Source organism: Pyrus communis, chromosome 10, assembly GCF_963583255.1.
Source record: "Pyrus communis chromosome 10, drPyrComm1.1, whole genome shotgun sequence".
Classification (NCBI taxonomy): domain Eukaryota; kingdom Viridiplantae; phylum Streptophyta; class Magnoliopsida; order Rosales; family Rosaceae; genus Pyrus; species Pyrus communis.
This window is the reverse complement of record NC_084812.1, coordinates 12,457,042-12,469,520: the sequence shown is the minus strand read 5'-3', so window position 1 is coordinate 12,469,520 and position 12,479 is coordinate 12,457,042.

The window sequence follows — 12,479 nt, the reverse complement described above, 5'->3', positions numbered from 1 at the left end:
AAGTAATAATACATAAAAAATAAAAAAAAATAAAAAGTAATTTACCTACCATGTACACAAATGTTATTTGATTCAAAATGTGTATAAATATATATATGTGTGTGTGTGTGTGTGTGTGTGTGTGTGTTTATATAATTAGACCATATTAATTTACCTACCTACTGTTTGAAATGTTCATTTCCAATTATGCAAAATATTGTATACCAACAACAAAATATTGCATAAACTTAGGAATTGGATCATGCTTTTGATTTTATCTTTTACCTACAAACAATCATATACATATTACTTTATATATTTTTAACAAAAAACGTCCATAATAGGCTAATATATGTAATAATACATGAAAAATAAATTACCTACCATGTATACAAAAATGTTATTTGATTCAAAATATATAATCTAGGTTTTCTCAAAAAAAAAAAAACATATATATATATATATAATCTAGGTGTAGTGTGTGTGTATATATATATATTTATATAATTGGAACAAATTAATTTACCTACCTACAAATTAATTTCCAATAATTTACCTACAAAAAATTATACCCCGTGTGTAATATAATTTTTTTTTCACTAGTACATGGAGAATAATTTACCCATAACAAGAAGAAATATAATTTCATGTATTACATTGAGAATTATTATGTCATACCTATATTTATACAAACATAAAATGTGCCTAATATATGTAACAATACATGAAAAATAATTTACCTACACGTTAGAGAAATGTTATTTGATTCAAAATATATAATCCGGATTTAGTATAATTTTTTTTAATAATTGAAACAAATTAATTTACTTCCCAATTAATGCAATATATATATATATATATATATATCACAAAAAAGGTAAATTTTTGGTATGATATGGATACAATTAAGGCAATAGAACAGTTTACATATTTTATTTCACTTTTTCTACAACTTTTAATTTGGAATAAATTTAGGGATTTGGAAAAGTGACATGGGTGTAAATAAATTGTATTAGTAGGTCAATAGTGTTCCTATGTGGTTGCATATTTTAAATTTGGGCTTTTATCGGACCTTTATACCTAGATGAGTTTTTATCTAGGAATAATGAATTGTAAGGGCCAAAATCTAAAGCACCCTTAATATTTTCTGTCCGTTGATCTTCTTCCATTCATTCGATCTGACGGTCGAAAATTAAAAATGTGTATGAGAAGTAAAATAGGGTGTGTGGATATCACAACCCTAAATTTATAATATTAATTATTTTTTATTATTATTTTGTAAAATCATTAATCCTACAATCCACATGAAACTAATTATGTACATCAAACATTCAAATAGGGGTATTTTAGGCATCCAAAAGATGTATAATGTGTGAAGTCAAACATAATTAATGAATTTACTTATGTGGTGTCTAGTCACTGAGTTTTATTCAAGTCAAAAGTTATATCGAGTTTTATACAAAGAAATTAAGTTTCCATTACTAAAATCACATTTTAATTTTTTCTTCTTCCATTCTATCTTTACAAGTTAATATAACTAAGGACAAGAAGTTAAGGAGGTGTTTTGTTAGGAAGAAAAGCTAAAAAAAGAAGGTTCGATTTAAGAAGTAGGGGCAGAAAACGGTTAAAGATGGAAACTCGTGTTGACGTAATACAAGCAAGAGAGAACTTACGACGGTTGGTTGAATTCATATAGGGTTGGTTCATTCCATCTCCACTACACTACACATGCATGGTTAATTTATCTTTGTTATTGATAGTCAAAGTTTATTGTTTCAGCTTAAGTTTATGTTCGTACTAAATAAGGAACGTGGATTGATATATTGGTAAAGACCTACATATGAAGCAAATAGGACAGCAATAAACAAACAGGAAGTAATCTTACAGCCCAGAAGATTATAGGAAAGATCACATACAAAATCTTAATTCTTGTCCTTCTGAAAAATCTTAATACGTAAAATACGGAAGTGCCCTAACATAAGAGAGAAATTATACAGTAAGAGTATCTTTTTATTTTAGTAACAACGCCTATCGTTTTTGGTGTGTCGTATAGTTCACAAATAAAAACAAAGTACTATTATGCTTGATATTACTGCTGCAGCAGGCAAGGCTGAACTTATTTTTTTTAATGATTAATTCCATAGCCCTCATATATGGATGATGTGATTGACTGTAGTGTATTAATGGATTCACCTATGAGTATGGAAGTGGGGCTGTTTCTAATGAGAGCTTAGGCAAGTTCTCTAAAGCATTCATAGATATCTAGGTGGGCACATGGCCTATATATTCATCCCAATCCGCTGGAATATGCTTTGATTTTGAGGATTCAATGTAAGGGTTAGTCTTATGATTCATATAAAAAAATCTTAGTTCATAAAAAAAATTATTTTTCACCAAATTTTTGTGAGTTACGGCTAACTCATATGACTGGTTTATAGTTTTGGAAGACACCAATTCTAATGCATTGGTTTCTCACTTTCCCTCGGCAGTTCCTCTGTTCTCACTATCCTTATATTTCTCAAATTATCTTCTTGTGAATTGACTTGTATTTTGAAATATGTGAATATGTGGGGGATTTCAAAATACAACTCTTTATTGGTCACCTTAATCCTAATTTCAATTTTGCTTTGAAATCAAAACTGATGCATTAACTAGTTTATAACCACATTATTGCTAGCTCATTGTAAGGTTTAACTTATTTTCCACTCATTAGTGTAGATAATATTGTTTGTTAAAAAAATAAAAAAAATAAAATACTAGTTTATAACACTGATATTCTACACTAATGGGAAGGGGTATGTTTAGCCTCACAATAAACTAGCAATAATGTGTCTCAAATTCGCCTTTGGCGAGAACCGAATTTAAGACCTCTTACTTACACGTGAAGAAGAATACCACTAAACCGTAATACTAAATGACTCATATTGTTAATTAGCTAATTGATCTTGTGCAGCTTAACATGTCATGATATCAGTTTTCTTTCTAAAGCAAAAACTGATATTTTCATTATATCCTAACGTTGGAGGTAATAATGTTAGACTTTTATTGTATAATAATACATGCTTTTTGAATAAATCTCATTTATTGGCCAACATCTCTTTGTAATAGTTCTATTATAAACTTGGTAATCTCTCTAGCGAAAAGATGACAATGCTTTCTTCTCTTTTCTATCTCCTATAAAATCATCATTCTTGAAAGTTATGTTATATTGTTCACATATTTCATATCAAGGGAAAGAATGAGGTTGTTTATCCGATCAAAGTACCGCAAGTGTGAGCTTACAAGGATCATAGGTGGTATCTTGAAAGGTAGGGTACCATAATCTACTATCCTGAGACATTGTCTACAAGAGGTGAAATATACTCTTGAGGTCAATGAACTTAATTACATACCTCAACCTAAAACCTCGCTCTAATCAAGAATCAATGAAGAACTGTTTCTACCCTACAAAATATAAATATTTTGTTGTTGTTTTAGTATTTTATATGATTTACCATGTCAATGGAAATTGCCATTTACTAATATTTATCATGTATAAATTCTTGTAGGAGAAGTAACATCCACATCGTCATATTTTTCCAACAAAAAAAAATCCTCATCAACAATGACGTTATTGTCCAAAAAATGTTTTTCAATTGTTCGAAAAGTGCAACAGTACTCGTGCAATAAACGCAAGGACGAAACTATAAATATTTATACAGGTGGGCTACTATTTCATTATTACCTACAAAGCTCTAAGAAAATTTCCTTATTTCCTTATTAACTAAAAGCTTCAAATGCGTTAGTCATGGAGGGGTGGCTGAGTGACTTCAATTTGGGGAGAATCTTGAGTAGTGGGGTGACTAATTTCTTCTTGGTAGGCTGAGCTAATTTGTGTAAAATTGTTTGGGAGGTCTCGAAATTAGTATTAGTTTCTTAACATTTCAAACTTCGGCCTAGACCAGCCCACCTTAGCCTAACTATAGGTCCACTACTGAACAAACAATTACAACGTAGTGAATTGGTTACATGAGATCTTCACAAGTAGGGGTTGTCCCCGATGGCTAGTTTTTAAGTTTTTCAAATTTTTAGTCAGTACATACTGGGTAACAGTGCAGTGATCAAAGTGTAGGGTGCACTTAGAAGTGCCTAAACCATTTTGTTCGTTTGTTGTGTGAGTTAAAGACATAAGATGGGGGCGTCTTTGCAGAGCTAATACTAGATTCAGGTGTTATAATTCACCTCGTATAAAAAGGGGCGCTTAAAATGATCTAGATCTAACGGAAGATTAAATTAATGTACGATAGTCAATTTTAAAGACGACATAAATTGATTCAAATTTTAAATGGATTAAAATAACGAATTGATCACTTTTTGTCAATTTTCCATTTTTAAAGTTGAAAACAAACGTGGCATGCACTATCATGACCTGCTGATCCATGCTGATCCATTTGTTTGAGATGGATACATAGCAACTCAGGCTTCTTTTTTTTTTTTTTTTTTTTTTTTTTTTTTTTTTTTTTTCGGGTTTTGGTTAAGATTTTATAACAATTGTCTATCTTTGCAATTGCAGACTTTTATTCAAACCAATTGATTTAAAAAAAACACTACTCTTTTGAATCACATCCTCCCGGCCTCGGCCGAGCCATCCCAAGAAATATAAATCTAAGGTATGCCACATATCATATCCCATTTAAGTAGTGTCACTGTCGACTGAGATTTTGAGGGTTGTATCAAAACTAAGTTGAGGTCTTTAAGATGATTTCCCTAACGTTAGAGAGACCATGATTTAAATAATATTTTATAAATGATAAGGTTGTTGTGGCCTATATTTAACTGACTGGGGATAGGGGTCTGGCGGCACAGAGAGAACATAGAGAGAGATATGTTTGTAGGGTTGTGTAAAGGAATGTGTGTTATTCCCTCTGCGCAATGCCTTTATTTATAGGAATACAACTCCATAAAGGAAAGAATAACGAGAATCAAATATAATCTAAGATTTACACAATCACATTTAAACTAGAAGTTTACAACACTCCCCTTTGAGTGTGTAAATACTCAAGTAGATTCGGCATCATGTAGAGATTGAGGAAGTCGACTCGTCGGCATTGATTCTAGGAACACGCTATTCTCAATAAGGTAGGAACTTGCATAAGAAAGTAAGTCTCACAAAAAACCCCTATGGCTTTCGTAAAAACCCAAGAAGGGACAAAACTCATAGTCTAAGGAAAAATGCATGAGTAATGCAAAGTCAAATGAAACGTCTACGAGACGTCATCAGGGATATGATCAACACAAGGTGGGTGCCTCGTCAAAACCTAGTTAGGTAGAAAAACCCAGTGGGAAAAATGCTCCTAATCGTAGGCAAAAGAGTACATTAAGATCAATCAAGTATACTTCAGGATGCTTCCCTTGAGTTTGACACAATTCCAAAGAGAACTTAGTAATGTTACAACTCAGAAAGTTTACGCATACCAATTCCTTGAACAAGCTTCTGAAATGTTGTCTTCGGTAGTGATTTGGTGAAGAGGTTGGCCAGATTGTTTTGTGAATGGATTTGCGTGACTTCAATCTTCTCTCTTGTTGTTGATGTGAGAAAAAGAACTTTGGCGCAATGTGCTTGGTGTTGTTTTCTTTGATGTAACCCTTCTTGAGTTGTTCAACGCATGTTGCGTTGTCTTCATAAATCATCATCGGGACATTAAGGACTAGGTAAAGATTGCATGAGCTTTGAAAATGGCCCACAATTGCTCTCAACCAAAAGCATTCCAGAATTGCTTTAAGTAAGGCAAGAATTTCATGGTTAGACAAAGTGGCAACTAAGGTTTGTTTAGTTGAACTCCAAGAGATTGCGGTGCCTTTAACGGGTTAGATAAGTATGTTGCGTCGACATAACCAACAAGGTGAGAATCGACTCGAGCTAAGAGGGTGCGGCATCACTTGAGGATCCGTAGGGATAGAACAAGCCTAGATCCGTATTACCCTTAAGGTAGCGGAAGATTTCCTTAACACCAGTCCAGTGTCTGAGTGTTGGCGCATTACTGTATCTAGCCAAAAGATTAATAGCAAAGGAAATGTCGGGTCTAGTGTATTGAGCTAAGTACAATAAAGCGTCTATCGCACTTAGATAAGGAACATCGGGCTCCAAAATCTCTCCATCATCCTCATTCGGATGGAAGGGGTCTCATTTTGCATCTAGCTATCGAACGACCATAGGAGTACTTGAAGGCTTCGCTTTATCCTCGTTAAAGTGGCGCAACACCTTATGGGTGTAGTTTGTTTGATGTACTAAGATTCCATCCAAATAGTGCTCTATCTCGAGACTGAGATAATATTGAGTCTTTCCTAGATCTTTCATCTCAAATTCCGACTTCAGGTGCGCGATAGTTCTCGTGAGCTCTTCAAGAGTTCTGATGAGGTTTATGTCATCTGCATATATTGCAACAATCATAAAACCAGAATGTGACTTCTTAATGAACACATAAGGGCATAGTTCGTTGTTCGTATATTCTTGACTAGTCAAATACTTACTCAGATGGTTATACCACATTCTTTTGGATTGCTTTAAACTGTAGAGTGAACACCTCAGCTGAATTGAGAAAGTGTTTTGGTGTTTAGATATTATTGATCCAGTCAATGTAAGTTTTCGAGAACTTTCATGTAAATTTCCATATCAAGATCCCCACAGAGATACGTAGTTACTACGTCCATCAGCTTTATACTCAGTTTTTCGAAAACTACCAAACTAATAAGGTAACAAAAAGTAATCATATCCATAACGGGTGAATAAGTTTCATCATAGTCAATCCCGGGGCGTTGTGAGAAGCCTTGTGTAACAAGACGAGCTTTGTAACGCACAATTTCGTTCTTCTCATCCCGCTTCCGAACGAAAACCCACTTATAGCCAACAGGCTTCACACGTGGAGAAGTATGAGCTACAGGTCCAAACACCTTTTGTTTTGCAAGTGAATTGAATTCAACTTGGATTGCTTGTTTCTAGTTTAACCAATTGGTTCTACGTCAACATTCATCAATGGAACAAGGGTCAATGTCATCGCTCAACATGATCTCAGTAGCTAATGCATATACTAATGCATCGTCGACGATCATCTTATTTCTACACCAAACATTATCTAAGCTAGCATCATAGAATGAAATTTCACGATTCTCGAGAGGTGGATTCGTCTCTTTAAGGATGCTTCTGTAATTTAGAATTTCCTCATGAGTTGGATAAAATGAGTAGGTGAAAGTCGGATTCACGGTAAGCTCTTTAGGTGCCTATACCGTGGGTTTCCTCTTCTCGGAGTGTGAATCCTTTGAACCAAGTGGTCTGCCATGCTTATGTGCAGGGGCAGATGATTGGCTAGCTGTTAATGCACCTTGATTGGCCAAAGTGGCATCCCAGCCTCCAGGAGGAAAGTCCATCGTATATTTGGTACATCCATCTTTGCACGAACATTCGCAACTGGAATATGTGATCTTGTCACTCGTGCTAGATCGATGAAAGCATATGGCATCCTCTAAGCTATGCTCTGAAGATCTAATATGCGCTACACTTCAGTTTCAGATTGAGCGGTGCGAGGATCTAAATGCCACTATAATTCGCGTCGTTCTTCAAGAACGTTGACGTTCTTATCTCCCCCTAACGACGGGATGACTATCTCATAAAAGTGACAATTCGCAAAACAAGTGGCAAACAAATCACATGTCAAAGGTTCTAAGTAACGAATAATTGAAAGAGAATCAAATCCGACATAGATTCCCATCCTTTGCTGAAGCCTCACTTTTTAACGTAAGGGTGGCGAAATCGGCACATAGACCACACAACCAAGAATGCGCAGATGTGATATGTCGAGTTCGTATCCGGTAATCAACTGAAGGGCGCTATATGGTTGGGTCGCAACAGGTCTCAAGCGAACCAATATGGCTGAGTGCAATATTGCATGGCCCTAAGCAGCGATCAAGAACTTGGTACGTATGACTAACGATCAAGCAATCATTTGAAAATGCTTAATGAATGCCTTTACCAGGCCGTTCTGGGTGTGAACATGAGGTACATGATGTTCAACATCAACCCCAACCGATATGTAATAGTCATCAAAAGTTTTAGATGTGAATTCTCCAACATTATCCAATTGAATAGATTTGATCAAATAATCAGGGAGGTGAGCCTTAAGCTTGATAAGTTGGGCCAACAATTTGGAAAATGCAATGTTCCTTGTGGACAACAAGCACATGTGTAACCAACGTTCCTTGGAGAATGCAACATTCCTTGTCGCTTATATTTAACTGACAGGGGAATGGGATCGGCGACACAGAGAGAATATAGAGAGAGATGTATTTGTAGGGTTGTGTAGAGAAATGTGTGTTATTCCTCCTACGCAATGCCTTTATAGAGTGATAAGAAATCCTTCTTCTCCAAGGAATACAAGTCCATATAGGAAAGAATAACTAGAATAAAATCTAATCTAGAATTTACACAATCTCACTTAAACTAGAAATTTACAACAAAGGCGTAGTTGTTGATGTTTGGATTATTATTTAAGTGTTGACTAACTTGCTTATTTCCCTATTAGTGAAACGTTATATTGTTTGCAAATGCGATCTAAAAAATTAGTCTACCTAGCACTACTGAATGAATTAATTAACATAACAATATATTCATGCCATAAATCAAACGTCCAAAATTCAACATCGATATTAAAAGAAATAACATCAAGTAATAGAGAAATTTTTCAAAGTGTTTTGTATTTAAATATTTACTCTATGTGTTATAAAATCAGTGTAGGGATACAATAAATATATCATTTCCTGCACTTGTGGTATGACATGTGGAGTACCGGGTTTAGGGGTTAAGTGAGACATATGCTATAAACACTTAGGGGGTTAAGTGAGATATTTAAAATTTCATAAAGCAAAGTGAGACAAAGATTGAGTTTCAGAAGGTATAAGTGTAAAATGAGTGCATGTTTTCTCACCACCCTCAAGTGGTGGTATTGCTTACCACAATACTTAATTATCGTTGAATAAATTTAAATTTTGAAGTTTGTGCTTATTCATTGTACAAATCTCAAATTTAAATTTTGTAGTTTAAATTTTGAGATTTGTGATTAGAAAATGGGGTGGCATGCCGTTCAAAATTTGTAGTGTTTGTACAGACTGATAAATCAATTAATAAAAATTGAGATACCAAATTGTTTATTTTATAGATTGTGCAAGTATAATCATAAAGGTTTTTATTTATGAATACCCAATGGAATTTTAACATTGGTAAGGCAGTTTGTTGCGGGTATGTCGTTGTAGGCATAGAAAACTCAACGAACCTTATTCCCCAGGTATGCTTCAAGTTATTATTATTTTTTCGTAATGTTCTGTTTTTAATTTTATTTTAAGGTATCTATTAATCAAATCAAGTACTATTTCGTGTATGGCTTCAATTTGAGAAAGTCCACGATCCCTCTAATTTGTTCAGTCCTGCCGCCCTGCCGTCCTGCCGTCACTTACTCTCTTGAAAAAATGTTAATATGTGTGGATAGCATCACCCTATATTTATATATTTCTTACATGATTTGTGTGTGAATTTGTTGATTCTAAAAATTAAAAAACTTATATGGACGTGCAGGTCGAGTAACAATTAAGCTACCTATATCCTTCTTGTGAATACAGGTGTGCCAACTCACGATCAAATTATGTTGGGCGAGTAGAATAGATGGGGTGGTGGTGATGTTGAATGAGCTGCTAACTTTTGTACTTAAACGACTACAGTTCGAGGAAGGAACACCTCTCAGCTTAGGGTTCTACAACCTGAAGACAATGTTGCTTAATTCACTGCAAAGTTCAGGATCTTGTGCACAGGTTTTGGGCCGCTTCAACTATATTGGTAAGAGTATAAGTACATGAATCTGTATCAGGCAGTAGAGAAAAAGGTACTCAAAGGAGATGAGTGTCTTTATAATGAACATAGTTCGGCCTATAGACATCAAAATTTCAGTGAAACAAATGTTCACCAATTATGACTTGCTAAGGCTTATGTGGCGCGCATAGTGGGTCTTTCAAATTGTACACACGGCATAGCATGTGGCTCATCAAAGTTGGACGAGTCACTGACGAGTCATTGAGAGCGACACGTCTCGATATCTGGTAGAAGCAAAATAATCACCAAATTAAACTATGGTTGAAAACATAATTAAGGAGTTTTTTCTTTGATTACTTTGAGTAAAATCAAATATATTAAAGATAATTTGCTTGATTAATTATTTTTTTTTAAACAATATTATCTTCACTAAGAAGGATGGGGTGGACTTAAGGGCTAGTAATAATGTGGTTCAAAAGCAGATTCATGCCAAGTGTTCTCGACACCAAATGCTCTTCGCTTGCACAAGCCTAAAAGGCGACGTCAAACATTTGCTACGTGCACGAGCTAAAATTACACAAGGCACCAAGTGCTCCTTGCCTGCATAAGCTGAAACTACAGACGACATCAAACGCTTCTGGCTTGCACGAGCCTAAAGGCGACTTCAAATGATCCTTGACTGCACAAGCTGAAACTACACCCGACATCAAAAATCTCAATCCACCTTATTATGTTAGTTGTCCAGGTTTATAATTGAGTTTTTTTTTGTTCAACTTCCACACCCTTTCAAGTTTACCCCAAAATTTTTTTTAACACCTTAAGTTCTAATTTTACCCTAATTACTAACACAACACCCTCCACAAAAACTAAAAAGGATAAAGATAGGAAAAAAACCCACCTTACAAACCCAACCCCACCCCCATCGACCACGTACCATTCTCTCTTGGTCCCTCCCGCACCAACTTGACAAACAGCTTCTCTAGGCTTTTTCCTTGGGCATGTATCAGGGCAAAAGCTACCAAGGAACAATAACAATAAAGATCATATGCGGTATCAGGGCACAGGATAATTAAGTTGAGATTATACCTTTCCTACTAGGTTTACACCATTTATAGTGAGGGGCCTAAGTAGAATCAATCCCAGCCAAGCCAAACCAATCCCTGTATCCAGTCCAAGTCAAATCAATTCTACGTATCAAACGATGCCTTGTATAATTAAATGTGATGATACAATAATTTTTCCAACCTCTCTATCGATATATGTTGCGCTACAACTATATCCATTATAAACCCCTTCCAATGAAAAAATACCCCAAGAATATAAAGACGGGCCTACTAGACTAACTCACATTTCTTATTTTCCCACCTATCTTGTTTTTTTACTCACTGATAAATTTTAAAAAGTGAAAACACTATTTTTCTACCAACTATTTTTCCCAAAATGACCTCCACATTTTTTAATTCTTTTTACTTTCCCTTACTATATAAAAATAAAATATATAAATAAGTAAAAACAATTAACAAATTATTTGTTCATGGGGACCAACATCCCCCCAAACGGTAGAAACCTAGCCTCAAAACCGTCCCCCAAAATGCACCACAACGAGAAAGAGAGTAGACGTTGGCGGACATGGCGATTGGCAACCCATAGCGAGCTGACATCGACACCGCTGTGGGGGAGGACCGAGAACGTGCGGTGGGTGTGGACTTGATGGGGTTTACATGGGGGAGGGCATTCTGATTGTTCTTTACAAGCCTTCGAACCCAAAGTCATGAGGAATTGAGGATCAATACTATATAGCACTTTACCACCAAGGCTGGGTTGCGATTCTAAATGTTCTATTTTTTGTTGGTCAACCATAACAAATATTACGTGGTGAAACTTGATTGGATGATTTTTTTTTATATTTTTTTTTATTTTAAACAAAGGATAGAATCTAGCTGAGGGGGTGGGGTGGGAGTGGGTTTTATTTTAAACAAAGGATAGAATCTATAAACAAAGGATAGAATCTAGCTGAGGGGGTGGGGTGGGGTGGGAGTGGGTTTTATTTTAAACAAGGGATAGAATCTAGAGGGGTGGGGTGGGAGTGGGAAAGGGGGCTAAGCCTCACATTGGGTTAGCAATAATAACGTGTCGAGAATCGAACTTAAGGATTTTCAGGAATATCATTAAACTGTAGTACTAATGGTCAGGTCTTTAGAAGTCATTCTGCATAAGGATAAATTTGTAAATCACATTTTCATCTTAAAGTGGTTGGGATTTAAGACTTTTTTTTAAACAAAGGATAGAATCTAGCTGAGAGGGTGGGGTGGGAGTGGGGAAGGAGGCTAAGCCTCACACTGGGTCAGTAAACTCGTCGAGAATCGAACTTAAGGATTTTCAGGAATTTCACTAAACCATAGTACTAATAGTCAAGACTTAAGAAGTCATTCTGCATAAGGATAAATTTGTAAATCACATTTTCATCTTAAAGTGGTTGGGATTTAAGACTTTTTTTTTTTTTTTTTAAACAAAGGATAGAATCTAGCTGAGGGGGTGGGGTGGGAGTAGGGAAGGGGACTAAGCCTCACATTGGGCTAGCAATAATAACGTGTCGAGAATCGAACTTAAGGATTTTCAAGAATATCACTAAAACGTAGTACTAATGGTCAGGTCTTTAGAAGTCATT